At 37.1% G+C, this 19,183-nt stretch overlaps 1 pseudogene; it reads right to left on the reverse strand.

The window, feature by feature from the left end:
- Window positions 1-1,190: 1,190 nt before the first annotated feature.
- LOC145009872 (uncharacterized) lies at window positions 1,191-18,973 on the reverse strand (annotated as a pseudogene).
- Window positions 18,974-19,183: the final 210 nt, after the last annotated feature.

Below are 19,183 nucleotides of genomic sequence, written 5' to 3' on the forward strand. Positions count from 1 at the left end.
GTTGGAGCAGATCAGAGAGGCTCAGGTCGAGGGCCTCAAGGAGGAGAGGCAGAAGTGTAAGAGGATTGTGGGCCGAGTAGCTTCCTTTGACTATGACAGTCGAGGATTGTTGACCCTTCATGGGAGACTTTGGGTATCGTACTGGGGTGGAGTACGACAAGTGTTGATGGACGAGGCTCATAAGTCTCGATTTTCCATCCACCCAGGGGCAACGAAGATGTATAGAGATCTTCGACCCGACTATTGGTGGCCCCGCATGAAGCGGGATGTCGCCTGGTATGTGGAAAGGTGCCTGACCTGAAGGAAGGTTAAGGCGGAGCACCAGAGGCCTCACGGCAAGATGCAACCGTTAGACATTCCAGTGTGGAAATGGGAAGACATCACCATGGATTTTATCACTAAGCTCCCTAGGACCGCACGTGGAGTGGATTCGATTTGGGTTATAGTGGATCGGTTAACGAAGAGTGCTCATTTTATACCGATCCAGGAGAGCATATCGGCTGAGAAGCTAGCCGATATTTATGTGCGAAAGGTTGTGGTACGACATGGAGTGCATGTTTCAGTGGTGTCAGACCGAGATGTCCATTTTACTTCCAGATTCTGGAAGCGGTTTCATGACGAGATGGGTACTCGTCTCCATTTCATCACCGCCTTCCACCCTCAGACAGACGGATAGAGCGAGAGGACGATTCAGACTCTTAAGGATATGCTCCAGGCATGTGTCCTAGATTTCGGTGGCAGTTGGGACACGTATCTTTCGTTAGCGGAATTTTCGTATAACAACAATTATCATGCGAGTATTGACAGCCCTCCCTTCAAGATGCTCTACGGGAGGAAGTACAGGACCCCGATTTGTTGGGGCGAGGCCGGTCAGTATGTCATTGGGAGCACCGAAGTCGTGCTCAAGACAACAGTGTTGAAAGTTGATAAGTGAGATTTGTGATCCCAAAGTGTCTTGGTGATAATATATGACACACGAAGAGATGGAAATTAAAAGCTTATTAACAAATGAACTTGATAGTGTTTTACCATTTGTATTTTACAACATTTGGTGATATGGGCATGTGTTTTACCATCAATTTCCATGCATTTCCATGCCCTTGATAGTGTTCGCGGGTCTATTCATTTAACAAACTTACAAATATTGAGCATATTATACTCCCATCTTAGCTTTTGGTGGGATTCTAATCCTATGGATTCAAATGTTTTGCACCAATGTTTGTAATCATCCAAGCAATAATTGTATCACCAAGCAAATCTAACTCTTTTGAATTATTTTCACAAAGAGTTGGAAAGTCTACACCTAGTGAATTACCTACTTCTTTAGCAACTGCTTTCCATGGTGTCCCTACAGTTAAATTTGCAAATATCTCTCAACCCCTATTTACAGCATCTACCATTCCCGGTGAGACATCTGCCAAAGCCTGATCAATGTAAATAGGTTTACAAATTACAACACAAGATATATTATTAAGTCAACAAGTCAAACAGAAACAAGAACAACCAAACCTGTTGTAAAGGAAGTCCATGATCACCATGGAGTGAACGAATTGACATATCCAGCACTGAACAAATGGCAGACTCTGAGCTAAGTACCTAAGCTAGGGTGGATCAATCCTATCATCTTTGAATTTAATTAAAAGATTCCTCGAGATTCCATAGTATGATTTTATCTGCAGAACAAATTCATAATGTTTCAACTTTCAACAGAAGGATTTACATTTACATTTACATAATTAATAATAGATACCAGTCTTCAAGTTTGTTTTGGTTTTGGAGAGAATCTGTCTCTTCCACTAGCCAACTCCATGTACAAAGGAGGAAGTTGCTCAATCAATGGTATAACTTGTTTCATAATACGAGGGTTAAGGTTCTCCAAGTTTTTTAAATTCATTTCTACCTGTACAAATGGAATCACTCATTTTATATTAAAAAAATTGTTTCTTAATTGTTACCCTAAAACGGATAGTTGGTGATGACGCAATCTGTGAGAGGATTGGTCCAATGCTTTGAGCCATTGGTAAAAGAACAGGTGAGAGCAATGGGACAGCCATGCTGGCATCGTAAAAGACAAGTGATATTATGATATACTAAATGCAATAATTAAAGAGAAATGGATAATAACAAGTAAGTAAAAACCTTGTTGTTGAAAGCCATAATTACATTACCACACGTCTGTATAGCATACCTGGAACCTGATCAATACAAACTTACTTGATTGTCAATTTGTCACTGGTTCATGAAAAAGAAAAAAGAAAAAAGAAAAATAACCAATCAAAACGTGGATCACAGATCCTAGAGAATGTCCAATTCCAAAAGCTGGAAGATCCCTCACCTATATTATATGTATACCAACCTTAATTCAGGTAAAAGAAAATGGAAAGAAACTTTATATACATAAAATATAAAAGAAAACGCTCACTGTTTCGTGTAGAGCCCTAAGACAGCTGTCAAATTTAAATTGAACTTCGTCTGCTATGAAGAAGTGGTCAAAGCCACTAGCATAAGGTGTTGCAATTACCAATGCACCCCTAGACAACAAGAAGAAGAATAATTGTTAAATAATTCTTTTATCATTTATGTTTAATGAGTATAATAATAAGAGCATAAGGCGTAATAGTTTGATGTCACTTTATTCTGGTTACCTCCTACCTCCCCGGATACTTCTTCCCCCTCCAACTATTGTTTGGTTATTAACAATACCCCTAATCAAATAGAATATAAAGATGAACCGAATCAAAATAGTTAAAAAAATATATGAGTTAGTAAACCCTAACCAAATTTCTAGAGAACAACGAAATCAATTAGTTGATTAGGCATAGTCTTCTACTTTTGCACCAAGTAGAATCACAAAGTGAAATACATTTTGCTGTAATTGCAAGAACAGATAGCATATATATCATCTTACAAAGTGAAAGCATCAAAAATTTGATCCTTTTGTCTAGTTAACAAGATAGAAGACATCGGTCCAACAAAGAACCGATATGACATCAGATATATATAGTCTGTTACTATGACTTCGACAAATGTTTGAACCATGAATCGCTTGTTTTCATTCCTCTTCAAGACCAATCCATACAATTCCTAATAAACAAGGGATATCAACTATGAAGCACCAACATCCCAACAATACATTGAAACCCACATCAGAAGTTGGCGACCGAAGCTATTAATAGACAATATTAAAAGAGGGCGAGTCGGCAAATGCAAGTAGAGGTGGAAATGGCACATTTCATCGGCGCTACAAACCAAGTAGCTTTGGGGAAACACTCCACCACTGTCAATAAGGAAACCTCACCGCTAGGTCTGTGCCGGTATTACCTGATTTAGGGTGAGTAAGCAGCAAAGAAGAAGAGGTGTCGACTAAAGGGGATGTAAGAGTGGAAAACATCATTGGTAGAAACTCCACCAGCCACAAGGAAAACCCACCACCACGTCTTCCATCTCAATGTGATGTCAGGCTGACCGGAAGCAAGCAAGAAGGCAACTTTCATCAGCAAACGACACCATTTCGTGAATCACATTTTCACGTGAGGCTGATGTAGGGTTGAGAGGAGTTAAGCACGCAAGCATCCGCTTACCGATTATGCTGATTATCCAGGATGGCCTTGGAAAATGACATCAACGGAGTTGAAGGGAACACATAAAGAAACCGCTGTGAGAGATAAAGCAAGAGTTGATTTGAAGCAACCGACAAATTAGATTGAAAGGTATAGGCGCTACACTCTTTTTTTTTGTTCGTGTCACCACACATCAACATAGGGAAATCGAGAACCCCTACGGGTTTGATCCGTTCAAAAGACGGGATCAGAGATTTGGTGATATTGCGATTTTTGTTCTGGGAGAAAAGAGGATTGGTGATGATATTAGGGTTTTTTTGGTTATTAGAGTGAGATATATATATATATATATATATATATATATATATATATATATATATATATATATATATATATATATATATATATATATATATATATATATATATATAGAGAGAGAGAGAGAGAGAGATAGAAAAGACCGATGGAAATAAGGTAGCGGATAACAATCTGCCTTTCAAACTTTTGGGATTTTCATTTCCCCCTTGCTGCAAAAGAAGAGAACGCGCCTTTCATTAAAAAAAATATATAAAGTGACATTTATAGACGATGCCCATTTTTAAATAACGGCCCTCTGTGCATTTAATTTTTGTTTTGTTTGCCATTAATTTTAGGGCACACACAAAAGTGTGTCCTTTATCCTTCAAATTTTAGAAGACATGACATTATTTTTAGGGCGCACGCTTTTGCGTATCGTAAATCATCGCGTGTCATTGTTTTTGCGTCATTAAAGGGTTGTTTTCTAGTAGTAAGACTCGTACAAAAAACACTAAGATAGATCAAAGATTGATTACAGAATGAATGAATACAAGGAACACGCTATAACACAAACTCTATCATCAAGAGAATTAAGTCAATTGAAATAGCTTGTAATCGAAACTGTGAAAAACCCAAACATAATTTTGGATCGATTAAATTACAGGAACACATAATCGACATAAGATTGAAGGAACAAGGGATGAACGCATGCGGATCAGAACTTTGTGATTTCATATGGCGATGTACGAGCAAATCAATGAATAGTGAAAGAGATCCATGGGCTTATAGTATGAGACAAATGAACAATATGGTGATGATGGGCTCGTGAAAAATACGACATCGGATGAATATAAGTTAAAAATCATTGGGCTAAATTGATGGAATAGATATGCCGATGTAATATATTGTTTATGAATTGAGCAACTAATCAGATGCAATCAGAGAATACAAACAGTATACAAATCGGAATAAATTACCCAGATGAAGAGTAGATGAACAACATAAATCTACATGAATAGTCACTTGAATAGAATTTTGATTCCAAAACGCCAAAACACCAATAATCTTCAATAATATGTGCATAAAATCATCAAATCAAGAACTAATACTTCAAAATTCAATAGATCTTCAAAGACCCGCTCTGGTACCACTTGTTGGGATTAAAACTCTAATTCTTATTTAATGAACAAGATGTGGAAAATAAGAACAAACACAAAGAAAAAAGATATGTCGAATGATCACTCAATTTGTTCAAAACATGAGGAATAGATTACCCTTTAAGAATAAAGTAAATAATCTAACTCTACCTAAGAAACCTCACAACGTGGCGACTAGACTTTGCCTCACTCTTAACCCTAATTATGAATAATACATGACTATTTATAGGGAAAAGACAAGTCTTGGGCTTTTAACTTGCATTTCATCAAGGGGTCCCATTTCCATAATCCATGGAGTACATTGAAACCCTACACTCTGATTTTTTAAAATGTAAATGGTTTTCTTACTTAATGGATTAATAAATTAGGAAGTTTTACCTTAATAAAAATGAAAAATTTTGGTTGTGAAAATGGGACGTTACAATAATTATGACATTTAATTTAATTATGAATAACCTTATGTAACCAACAAGCATAAATACCCACCTTAATATATGATGCCTGATAGCCTAGGGTTCTTCTTGTATGAAATTGACATCATTACTGTAGCTGCTTAGTGTATGAGTATAGTTATACATAACTAAGATTCTATAGCTTGAGAATTTTTAGTTTAGCCTTATTTCCTGTTCTTGTTTCATGAAGGGATTAAGGTAGAATCAAGTATTTGACTATGTATAGGGTCCAACGTTATGTATGATTAGCATACACGAGTGTTTCAGGGTTGGTAGAAGTTTCATGGATGAGTTGTGTGGTGTCTACCGACCAATTGTGTAATGCCTAGCCTTCCTCTAGGATGAGACGATAGAGGGTATGTGTATTTTATAGGTATGGTTAGGGTTGTTGTGTTGATCTTCTGAGACAAGTACGAGTAGGTGTGGAAGGTAGTATGGGCCACTACTAGAAACACAGAACCCCTACGCGTATCAGGGAAGTCATGATCCTCGAGGGTTTCGTTGCCGATTGGTTCTCCTGGTGTTATATGCATTTTGTGTGATATTTCCATGGTTTATCTTCAGTATGGGGATTATGAGGCAATTTGAGGAGGGGTCCGGATCAGGATCAGGAGAAGATGGCCAATATGGGTCAGCATTGACAGAGGACCATGTCGGGGAGATCATTCATCAAGAGATTGTTTTTTTGGTCTGGAGGTAGATACCAGAGATAGTTGAATTTGTCAAGGCCTCTATGATGGAGTACTCTGATGACCGATATGCTATACTTTCTAAGGTTGTTGTTGTTGCAACGACTGCGACTGTTGCTGCCATTGGGGCTCGAGGATATAGAGGTTTCTAGTATTGAGACTTCGATCATATGAAGCCACTAGAGTTTGATTGGGTGCCAGACCTGATTATGGAAATGAGATGGCTGTCTGACATGGCGGGTTGTTTCTTCACATGTTCTTTTCCAGATGACCAGAAGGTCTAGAGCGCCCTGAACCTACTCAGGTTGGGGACAAGGGATTGGTGGAGACTAGTGACTAGTTCTTATACTCCTAAGCAGAGGGCCGCGATGACTTGAGAATATTTCTCGGAGATATTCCATGCAAGGTATGTTCCCTGGTAGAGAGAGAGAGAGAGACTGGCCCAGGAGTGTCGAGATCTGAGAAAGACAACCGAGTCAGTAATGGAGATCTCCAAGATATTCACTAAGAGGGATTTGTTTAGTCTGAAGTTCACTGATTCAGAGCAGGCTCAGATGACTTGATATTTAAGCATGCTCAAGACGAATATTGACCAGATCGTGTCGATCCAACACTATGGTTCTCTTGCTGAGCTTCAGGATGCCGTGAGGAGGCGAAAGATTAAGATAGACACCCAGTTAAGGAATTAGTGTTAGTCTTCGGATAAGTCCCAGTCTGCAGCGAAGTGATTCAATTCCGCAGGCTAGAATTCGGGATCAGTTGGAGGGAAGCGCAAATCTGTTACATGTCGTCGGCGTGGAGAGGAGGTTCATTTTGGAAGAGACTGTGGTTGGAGTGTGCAAGTTTGTTTTCATTGCCGTCAACAAGGCCCATTAGAGCTCATTGTCCTTTTCTCAGTGAGGTGTTGGATCCTGCGCCCTTAGCTTGGTAGTTACCCGATGGCCGTCAAGGGACCTTCGGGGTCCCGAGGACCGAGAATTGAGTTGACAGTTCTTCTATTTATAAATTGTGGTAGTATTGGTATTCATATGTGCCCCAAGTTTTCATCCTAACTAGCATACTATGAAGTATATGTATTACAAAATATTAGTAAAATGACATACATTTTCTTGAATTTTGATTCCTTAAGCCTTTAAGAACTTAGTGCCCCAAGTGTTGCACCTCAAATGGAATCACACAATAGCCGCAACAAAATGGAGGAACTTGAGAGGAGGTTACTTCTTGCACCAAAATCGGCTTGCCCTTCTTGTGTAATCACTTAAGTACCAATTTCATGAGCTAGAGGGATTCTTATATAGTATGGCAAACTAGGGTTACACCATGTAAAACCTAATGACTTTCCATATCCCTCATGCTCCATGGCTTAAATCCTCCATGGAGTATCCATGGTTTACCACATGGGTTTAGCCCAACATTAAGAACTACGAATCATAAGCCCACTTTATAAGAATGAATGATTTAGCAAATCAACCCCCATATATTTAATTAGTCTCTTTTGATCACAAAATTAATTCCAAATTAATTCTTGATCAATACTAATTAAATAATACGATTTCGTATTAATATATTAGAACTGATAATATATTAATAAACCATAAACAAACTCTTCTCAATTATCCATCCTTCAGATTGTTCTGGTGCCATGCAACCCAAGTGGACCATGCTACTCTCGGGTCAAGTACATACCAATAATAGTTATGGGCTTGCAAATCTAAATAAATAGTCTCCCACTTGGATAAGTCTAATAACTATCATTGTAAGCATGAATCCAACCTGACTAGAAATCGTAGCTCTTAAAAGTCGTTGTCAAACTCTGACCTAGTCAATGACGTGTCCATTAGATAAGGCATCATATATTCCTCCATTCTTGATATCATATGGAATGAGACATGGATTATAATCCTTCTCTCTGTCCATATGTTGTTTTCCGATTTCCAATTTATGACGACCGACTAATTAAACAAATCAAATCAGTCCAGGCCTGATGTCATCACTAAATCATCGAGGGCCCACGGATATCGCTTTTATCCTCATGGTTAAAAGGAAAATATAAACTTCGACCCAAATGCTTGTTTGTACTTAATCATCATATTACAGAGAAAAATATTTTTTATAACATCCAAGTTACTGGTGCGTTTACATATGTCAATGTGTAACCGACTCCAACTACAACTCACATGTCTGCGTTTCAAGAATATAAGATATTATTGTCTCATGATAACTTGTGATAAAATCCTTGAAGTGATTCAAATGAGCATGGGTTGAATCCAATACTCAAATCTTATTCCAGGAGTACTCATGAACACTGTAGCCACCTTGTCCTAGACAAATTACAAACCCATCATGACAGTCTTGCCTCAATACCTACTTCCAAAGTAAGATCGACTGTGGATGGTTTGAATAACCTAGTTATTTGGGAAGTCAAAACATGCAAAGTAAAACACAAGAATAATACTAATCCTATATGGCCACAAAACTTTTGAGCCATATTGCATAATCATCATTCATTGTATAATGTTTTGAATAATCAACTTAATACTTGAATTAAAACAATAGTTATGCCATGCTCCAAGCATGCATACCATTTTTGTCTAAACAATAGTTATGCCATACACCAAGCATGCACTCTATATTTGTTTATGGTCCTTACTTTATGAAGTAGATCAATTGAAAAACATTTCAATGAGGCTTATTTCAAAATTCCAAATTCATGTCACTGCCAGAAAGTGTTAGATTCTAAACTATCATGCAATGATTCTTTTGTAATGTCTTGGTGCCAAAAGTCATAGAGACTTGACCAATGATATTACACAATATTCATTTGGAGATTGTTATAATACAATTCCATGGAAATGAAGTCTCAAATTCAAAGTACATTCTTTTGAACATCCTTCTTGCATAAAAGTTTCTAACTTTCTCATCTATTCTTCAACTCCCAATATGGAAACATTCCATATTTTCCATACGACAACTCATTATTAATAGACTGTTGTCTATTCATAATAATGTCAATATGGTCCTTCCATTACTATACTTCCAAGTGTCCTTAAGTGACCAATCTTTGACGAAGCTTAGATTGTCCTTAACAATTGTTTAACCACTTTAGTCATATTCGGTTCTATTCCTTTTTCCCTCTTAATGCCCTAGGCATTTGGAAAATTTAGAACATGAGAATACTATAGAATATGTAATCGATCCTTTTCCCGAAGCATTTGGGATACATTTCATAATGTCTAACATAAAGACATGATACTTAATCAGTCTTTTGCTATAATATTTTTTATTTGCCATGTTCTCACAATTCGAATAATTAAAAGGGATGCCGTAATCATAATCAAATTTTGAGAATGCAATTAACATTTCCATATATAGAATTTCCTTATCTTGAACCATTCCAACATAACATTTATATATATTTGACTAAAATTGATTAAAATCTCAATCTAAGCTTTTAGATTTTAAATGAAGTATGAATTCCTCTCCCTTAATTATAGCAAAACAACTTTTCAAACCTAGTAACCTACGAATTGAAACTTTGGTTTTCTATAATTAACGTTCCTAACTTGCAACACTTTCCATAATAATTATGCTCCCACTAGCATGATAATTATTATCTTACTAGCATAACACTTATGCTCCACTAACTTTGACATGTACCTAGAAACAGTTGGACTTCTAGAAATCAATACTTATTAACTTTCATTACCAAATTTCAGATTTTTGATATGAGATGCCTCGATACGACTATATCTAGGCTTCTCAAACTCATACACCTTTCCTTAGATAGCTCACATGTGTGTCTAAACAATTTTAGAACTTATAGCAATAAGTCTCAAATGTTTAGACCCTTTGCCTTTTCTCACAATTCAAATTATGAAGAGGGATATAGCAATGATAATTGAATTTGTGAATGCCAATATCACAATTCTATCTCTTTAAAATCTACTTAGTGAAAGCGTTTCCTCACTATCATTTTCATGAATCAGAGAGAAACCTTATGACAGTTAGATTTTATGGTGTATGTGTTCCTATCCATGTGGATTTGTTAAAACCATAATCACAAGACATGTTTAGTGACAAATCCAAACTCATATGGACTGAACTTGTTCAATCTTAATTTATTTCCAGTTGGTAGCTCAAGGGCCTATCATTGCTTCCATGTAGATATGCAAACAACTAAGAACTCATAGAACTCACATGCATAATCAACTTTATCTTGAATGGGCATAGAAAAAAGAATATGTCAACACGATAGGTTACAAACCTCAAGTCGTGTGCTAGTGTTTAACATTAGGTTTATTCTTGATTAGTTCTTTAAACTTTCAAGATCCTTTAAGACTCCCACTGCCCACTTGACGTATAAGATTCTCTTTTCATGAATCATTCCATGACAAATCAAATATTCAAGAGTTAGTGTGGATTCTTATCCAGACAAACACTTTACATAATTGGCCTTAGTTGGTCTTTGTTTTATCCAAAACATCACAACTTACCAATTTCAAATGTACAAGAGTAGTAAATTTGTACTCTACATTTGATAAGTGTTTTAAACCTTTCTTAAGATTATGTCACTCAAGGTTACAATCCTTGAGTATGACTCTAAGACTTGTTTTGGGAACAAATTACGACTCATCTTCTTGATTTAAACTATTTCAACAATTCACGATTCCTCTTTTTAGCCATACAAATTCACTAAGATATCCTTAGAGGATCAATTGTGATATGGTTTTCCATAACCATTAAGATGATCATAAAACATGATACTAAAGTACTCTCCTATCTTTTTTAGATTGGAGAAACTTTTATCCTTCTGCCTAATTTGATTCTTCTCATTCGTTCAACCATACATTGAACCTTTTCTAATGTTTCAGAATTATACTTAAACTTGTAAGCATAACCATGTTTACTAAACTTTAGTAAATCATGACGAATAGTCTTATCGATCTTCATGGTGGACCTCACCAGCGCACACCCAGTGTACCTGATCCCCTAGTCCTTTACTTGACTCACATATTCATGTGAACAAGGAATTAGTCTTAATTTCCCAAAGATGAAGGTTTTCATTCATCACGCAATACAAGTTGTATGATTCCATGTTTCTATCCAACTGAAACTTTGATGATGAGAATCTTTCCTTATACATAAAATACTTGACACTACCACAAACTGGAAGAAGCAAATCCATATTAGTAACAATTGAAACATACAAACATCAATTTTTTAAAAATGCCATTTTAAGGAGATATAAGATAAGATAAAATCAACAAAAAAAATATTTATTTAAAATGCTGAAAAAACTTTTCCTTGCAATGAAATGACAAATGAAAACTATGTTATTACATATTTTCTAGCAATCTATCATAACTCCTAAGCAGCAACCCAAAAATCCGATCTTCGAACCATGCAATTGAAATCCATCTTCGCGATCAGATTCAACATGATCTTTCCTTTAAGCTTCCTTCGTGTTGCATGATCCTACAAAATATCAAAACGCAACCTTGTCACATCATGTATTAAAAATCAACAATTAGGAAGTTAATAGAGTTAGACAGTAGACTTACCTGAAGCAGAGTTAAACTTTTCGATTCTATCTTTTCTCAGATCTTTCAGGTAGTCAGGTTAGCTTCACAACTAATGCCCATTCTATTGGCAATAGAAACATATAGAGTCTTTGGGAATCTTACACGAGAAAATATCAAATTTAGCCTTTCTCTTTCCCTTGGAAAGAGAAATATTTTCTGGACTTCCAATGTTTCCATTGTCAATGTCCACTGAAAATTGAGGAGTAGATCTTCCAATCAAATTTGCTTTTCCAGTGCGCCAAATCATTGCTCATTCAACAGCAACAAGCAAATAAGTAAGATCAACAAGGGTCATGTCGTGGTCTGTCACATTGTAGTCCTTAATGAAATCACTATAGGAAGTGATTAAAGAACCCAGTCAATAGCCAACTTTGTTGAGACTTCGACACCCAATACTCTCATAGCCTGACAATATGTGACTTCATCTCCAAGACATGAGTACACACAAGCCTTCCATCTTCATGTTTTATTCCAATTAGGGCTTGAGTGACCTTGAATTTTTCAAGTCATTGAGCATGTGGGTTAGGGAGAATTATTGGAGGAGGTGGAGGAAGTGAAGTATGATTTCCATGATCTAACCGTGAGACATCATCTTCATGAGGAAAGCTTGTTCCAATGGATTTGGGAAGACCATAGTTGTTTGAACTAGACATCTACAATGGGAGAAATTCAAGTTAGTTGATTTAAGTCCTTAATATAACACCCAAATGAAATATTAAGGCTAGGACTCAACACAATATTTTACTATTTGGAAGCGGGATGTCCTAATCCAAACTACAAAATATTTGAAGGTAGGTAAATGACGATTTACCAACTTCCACCACGGAAAATGAAAAAGAATTTTAGGTTTTAAGTGAACTGAAACTCCTAGATTCTTTGAGATTCAATGAACAATTCAATAGCATGTTTAAATCTCGAGTGTGCCCTTCAAGTTTGTGACTGTGATGCCGAAGATCACAAACAAGGTGTGAATAACCATGCAAATTACCTTGGTACACCCAATGTTACCTTGGTACACACATGCTCAATTGATCTATGATTAACATCAAGCTACCCTTCGCCATGCACTATGAGTCCATATTAGTGTGCCGATTAACCACACACGCTCTACTAACGACTTAACAAGGTGCAAAGGGCAATTTCATGGGTTAGCATCATATTCACATTTTCCTAAGTAACTAAGATTGGGAATTTATAAGTTTCTAGTTACTTTATATTTGTCATTATACATTTAATGAAGGGAGAATTAGAGTCCTATCCTACCCGTTCGGCTGACGACCATCCACCAGTCAAGGAAGCGGTGGGTGAGAGTAGACACACACTAAACTGCCATTTTATAGATAGTAACCTCATACCCCCCCTTATAAACCGGCTTCGTGAATGAGGGCTACTAACGGTAAGACTGACTTTGTTCTTATACATACATATATATATATATATATATATATATATATATTATAATAGTATAAGGGTAGAATTTTAAATTTTAAAATTCTAGGGTTTGGAATTAAATGTTTCAAAAGTTAGACTTTTATATTTACAAATTCCAAAACTTGAGTGCAAGTTTTGAACTATTCAAAAACTTTTGGAATCCATAACTTATGAGTTTAATATAGGTTTTAAGAAAAGATTTTTGACATTCCATAACTTGAGGACAAGTTATGGAGTTTATAAAACCATTTATGGGAAAAAGACTCTTCAAGTTCATAACCCATGATTTTAATTATCCTTTTAAAAGAAAAACTTTTCATTTTTCATAACTTGAGGAAAAGTAATGGAATTCATCAAAATCCGTTTAGATCAAAAATTCTAACAAGAAAAACAATCAAAATGTCTATGAACTAAATTAAACTCATAAGAACAAGACAATTCATATCAAACAAGTTTCATGTAATTAGCCTAACCATATAAACTAATACAAAACATGAAACAATGACAATTATCTTTTAATTTAAATAAGAATGATCATTACCACATCAAAAAACAGGTTTATAAGTTAAAAAACGGCTTAGGGTAATGATCCTAGTTCAATTCTAGCCAAAAACATTGAAGATCTGCATCAAGGGGCTCCAACTCATTGAGTGTATGAATCAACTCGGCAAGTTGGTCAGGATTGTGCTTGGACTCGGCGAATCCGCTGTCCAGACAACAAATTTTTGATGTTCAAAGCACTTCCAAGCATGTAGCATCAAGTATAATTGAAAACAATCCTAGGCTCTGATATCACTAATGGGTTTTCAGCATTCTAACTCTCCTAAGGTGTGCATGCAACCCTAGAAACCTTGGATCTATGTTTTATCTATTATACATGAAAAGTTTCATTTTTCCAAGGTTTCATCCTAATTAGCATACTACGAAGTATATGTATTACAAAAAACTAGTAGAATGACATACCTTTTCTTGTAGCTTGATTCCTTAAGCCTTTAAGAACTTAGTACCCCAAGTGTTGCAGCTCAAATGGAATGACACAATACCACCAAAAAAATGGAGGAACTTGATAGGAGGTTACTTCTTGCACCAAAATCGCCTTGCCCTTCTTGTGTATTCACTTAAGTGCGAATTTCATGAGCTAGGAAGGTTCTTATATAATGTGGGAAAGTAGGGTAACACCATGTAAACCCTAATAACTTTCCATATCCCTCATGCTCCATGGGTTAAAACCTGCATGAAGTATATGTGGGTTACCACATGGGTTTATCCCAACATGAAGAACTATGGATGATAAGCCCACTTTATATTAATGAATGATTTACCAAATCAATCCCCATATATTTAATTAGTCTCTTTTGATCACAAAATTAATTCCAAATTAATTCTTGATCAATATTAATTAAATAATATGATTTCGTATTAATATATTATAACTTATAATATATTAATAAACCATAAATACCCTCTTCCTATTTATCCATCCTTCAGATTGTTCCGGTGCCATACAACCTAAATGGACCATGCTACTCTCGGCTCAAGTACATACCAATAATAGTTATGGGCTTAGACACCTAATCCAACAGAATGTTGTGTAGGTTCAGATTCTCATGTATATGTGGATATCAGTGGTTATGATCAAGTAATAGAGTGTGAGTTACTTTGGGTATCGAAGGACTATGAAGCTCTCATATTCTAGCATAATTCAATTAGGGGAGAGTGGAGCGTCGCAGCAGGAAGACTTTGTACCAAGACTCGTTTCCCGTATGGATTTCTCTAAGTTCTAGATTTTTGCACACCTACTAAATCTTTGGGTTTTGCGATAAGATCACCGTCAGCTATTGGATTTTCCCTTCGATTAGTAATGGTCTTGGTTGTGATAGCATCTGTAAAGCGTGATTGTTCTTGGACCCTAGGGTGTTAAGAGCCAAGTTTTGATTTTGCTTCACTCTTATCGTCTGATCAGGGGTGAGCCATAGTATTGATAGTGGATAAATCAGCAGGGCTGTCGAAGCAGAGTAAAAATGTGGTTCAGTTCATTATGAGATCAATTAGTTTCCATTACGGTGATGCCCTGTTGTTGCGGGATTAGAGTGTCGACGTTTAGCAGAGAAGCTTGGCAATAGATTAATTCTGTGGATATTCATTCGTCTTTGGTGTTGTGGGGAAGTATATCTTGAAGTAGAAACGAGAGTTGATTTCGAGGACAAAAATCTAATTTAAGTGGGGGAGAATTGTAACATTCCGTTAAAACTAAATATATAAATACATAAATAAATGAATAGATAAATAAGTCCTCCGAGATGTAATTTATAATTTTATTTTGTTTTTGTCCTAAATCCATAATAATTTAGAGTTAGCCTTAAGGAGTTAAATGATATAGTTTCCAAAATTTGGGGTCTATATTGTAATATTAGGACTTGAAGTGTAAAGGATTTTATGAAGCAAAGGTTGTTTAGTAATTATTGGATTTAAATTAAAAAATAATTATTGAGGCTGGGACCAATCTCATTAAAATGCATCTATTTTTGGAAAAACACGGGACTTGAATTCGTGTTCCTTACCCCTCCCATTTTTAAAGTGCAGGACCCCAAACCCTAACACTACATCATCCATAGCCGCCACCTTATCACCCCCCTCATCTCCAGCCGCCACAATCAACTAAGTTGCCACTGTGAGACACCGGAGGTCGCTGCTTCAACTCTGACATCGAAGCCAGGAACCACCAAGTTGAGGGCCTTTGTCGTTGTTTCTGTTTTTGTTGAGGAACAGGTGCGAAGACGGAAGTCATGGTCGTTCTTGTGAGTGTGACGGGCGCAACCACCTTTCTGGCGCCAACACTGTCCTTCCCCCTCCGCTTTCGTTCAGGTCGCTGCTAGCCATCGCCGCTGCACTTCAAACAACACTTCTGCTGCTCCAGTCATCATATATCACTGCCTTCCGCTGCAAGGGAAGCTGATTTGTGTACGTGTATCAGTGGGTGCTCATTCTGTAACGCCCACAGATCCGGGCTAGTCAATTTAGAGCTAATAGGGATCGAAAATGAATTTTCTACAAAATATTATTGAGAATAAATAATCTTAACCAAGTTGCAGAATATCTGTCAAGGGTTCCGTACATATAAAGAACGCCGAAATCCGAGTTATAACAAAGAAGTTATGGCTCGTCGAAGTTTTTCGGCAAAACAGGCACGGTACCGGGAAATGTAAATATTGAATTTATGATAGAAGACTTTTTGGCCTTATTGATCTAAACAAAATTTGTAGTATACAATAAAGCGAGAACATACAAAAAAAGAACGCCCAAATCTGACTTCGTATGAGGAAGTTATGAATTTTCAAAGATTTGGCATTGCAGTGCACGACCCGAAACTCGAATTTTAGTTCGAGTGGTTTTTGGCCAATGTGACCTAAATGAGAGTTGAAGCTCTCATTAATAGGAAGTCAACGATAAAATGACACACGAAAACGGAGTCTGTATGTAGAAGTTATGAATTTTACGCGAGCATTTAACAATATAATCGCCTCCTACTGTTAAATTTAAGATCGTTCGAGAATTAGCCAATGGAGTCTAAATAAAACTTGTAGATCTTGTTTTTACCTACGCATGAATATAAAGAACGTCGAAAACGGAGCTTGTATGCGAAAGTTATAGGGTTTAGAAGTCGGCAGGGTGCTACTGCGAAAGGGGTGATGTGGCTGAATACGGGCCAAGGCTTTCTCCCCAAGAAAAGCCACCAGGTGATGACACATGGCACTAACCCGTTGAGTCAGTGACCCACCTCAGCAATTCCATAAGGATCTCACACTATAAATAGATGTGTCAGGTTCCATTCATTCTCACACCTTTCCTCTTCCACTTTCTCTCTCTAGACTCTCTCTCTAGCCTCCCTTAAGCCCCTAAAGTGTAGGTAAACCCCCTAGCACCCAAAGGAAGCCCTGAGGCTCCTGGAGTCTCGAGAAAAGAGCCTTTTGGCTTGGGAACGCTACTCTAGTGAAGCTCGATTTTCGAGAAAATCCGTTGTAAGTGAGCTATGTCTACCCTATCTTTAGTATATCATATGTTTCAATATAGTAATGTTATTAGGAACATATAATGAGTATTTAGGCTATTATTATGAGTTATATAGTGTCATTATAATATCCTTTTAACCACTCGCGGTACGAGGAATCTGGTTTAAAGGGCCGCATAGGGTAGTTGGCTTTCAGAAGTGCTATATGCCAAAATGGTCCTGCCCTCCGGTGTTTTATGTCTGACCCCTGTCTTTACATAGTGGGTGAAGATTATTGTTTAACGGTTATAGAATAGTAATAATAACTAGACTATTAATTAGTCTCGCCAAACATTAGACTAAACCCTAGTGGTAATGATGCTATGTTTTGTCGAAGGAAATCATTTTAAGAGTAACGAAGCGTTGTCTGAGTTCGGAATCACCACCTTACAAGTGAGTGCATAGTTACTTTCATCTTACACACAGATATGAAGTATTTTATATAAATTACATGCTATGTGTGCATATTATCTGAATACTTTTTGTCTATGCCGGATGAATGATTTTATACACGTTTGAAATGATTTAAACTGTATGTATTTTATATATACAAAATGTGATGGGTAAAACATGGGTAGATTAGAGGTGAGATAAATGATGAGCGATGATATATGAGCGATAAAATATGGTGCGAAACGATGACCTAAGCGATCAGCCAAAGCGATGAGCCAAAACGATCAGCTAAAACGATAGGCCAAACGATGACCCAAGCGATGGCCCCGTCATCTAGCAGAGTATATATGACAACCGCGGACTATTCTAGACAGTCCAGCGGAACATTAGCAGACTCGCAACCTATAAGTGTTGTGAGCGATGTGTTCACCGGTGTACTCTAAAAACTCATTGATATGTATTACGAGTGGACTCTCGAAAACGATACTGTCAATAAACGAGATAAACCCCGACGACTATGGAGTTAGCGCCCGTTGAGCCAACCTTGGTAACTATGGATTTAGTGCCCGTTGAGTAAACCCTGGCAATGATAGATTCCGTGCCTATTCCTTAGGAATGAATGAACGAGAAATAGTTGATTCTTAGGGTAGATCCTTAAGAATAAAGAATATAATGGGATGGGTAATTGGGTTAACTGTTTGATGATTAAACATAATAATTATATTATTGTGGGTTGAAAACCCTATGTACTCACCAGGTTTCCCAACCTGACCCACTCAGTTTATTTATATTACAGGTGTTGATATGAAGTCACATTACACTGAGAGATTAAAGAGATATAAATCACTAGTGTTAATGAATAAAAGTTCTGTTTATGCTTATGTTTCTGTATTGACGATGACATCCCAATTGTTTTAAAATGAATAAAAATACTTTTCTTAAGATATTCTTTGATAACGTATTTATCATGTTTTACTGGGAGCAAATTCCGTAACATTTTTATTAAAAAAGATACTCTAATTTATATAAAGCATAAACAAAATAGGTCTTTTATGGACATGAAAATGGGGATGTCACACATTCCTCACATACGTGTATGTGTATCACTACTGCAATCGTGACTTGTGCGTGTATCTTGGCTGGCCCAAAGTTGAAGAGAGCGACCATGGCAGCCAACCATGGTAGCTATTGCCCTTTCTGCTTTTTCTACCACCACCGACCACCGTGTGTGGGTTGTTGTGCGTGTGTGATATGGTGTTTGAGTGTGTGTTGTAATGGTGGATGTTGTATAAGCAGTTCTTAGGCTGAAGTGAAGAAAACCCACCACCACCACCACGATGGTGGTGACTGCCACCTTCTGCCATCATTCTACCACCACCATTCGCCACATCAGGTGATGGTGTGCGTGTATGGGTGTTGGATTAGCGTCACGTGGAAACTGAGAGGCTTTGGATGGTGTTTTGACCTAAAATTCATAACACCCGCCCTTGAATGATGGTTGCCGCCTCCTGTCGCCATGGACCGCCCAAACCACCGCTGCCCGAGGTGGCAGTGAGTGGTGCCCAATTTATTAA

Source organism: Lactuca saligna, chromosome 1 (genome assembly GCF_052625555.1).
Source record: "Lactuca saligna cultivar CGN05327 chromosome 1, ASM5262555v1, whole genome shotgun sequence".
NCBI lineage: Eukaryota > Viridiplantae > Streptophyta > Magnoliopsida > Asterales > Asteraceae > Lactuca > Lactuca saligna.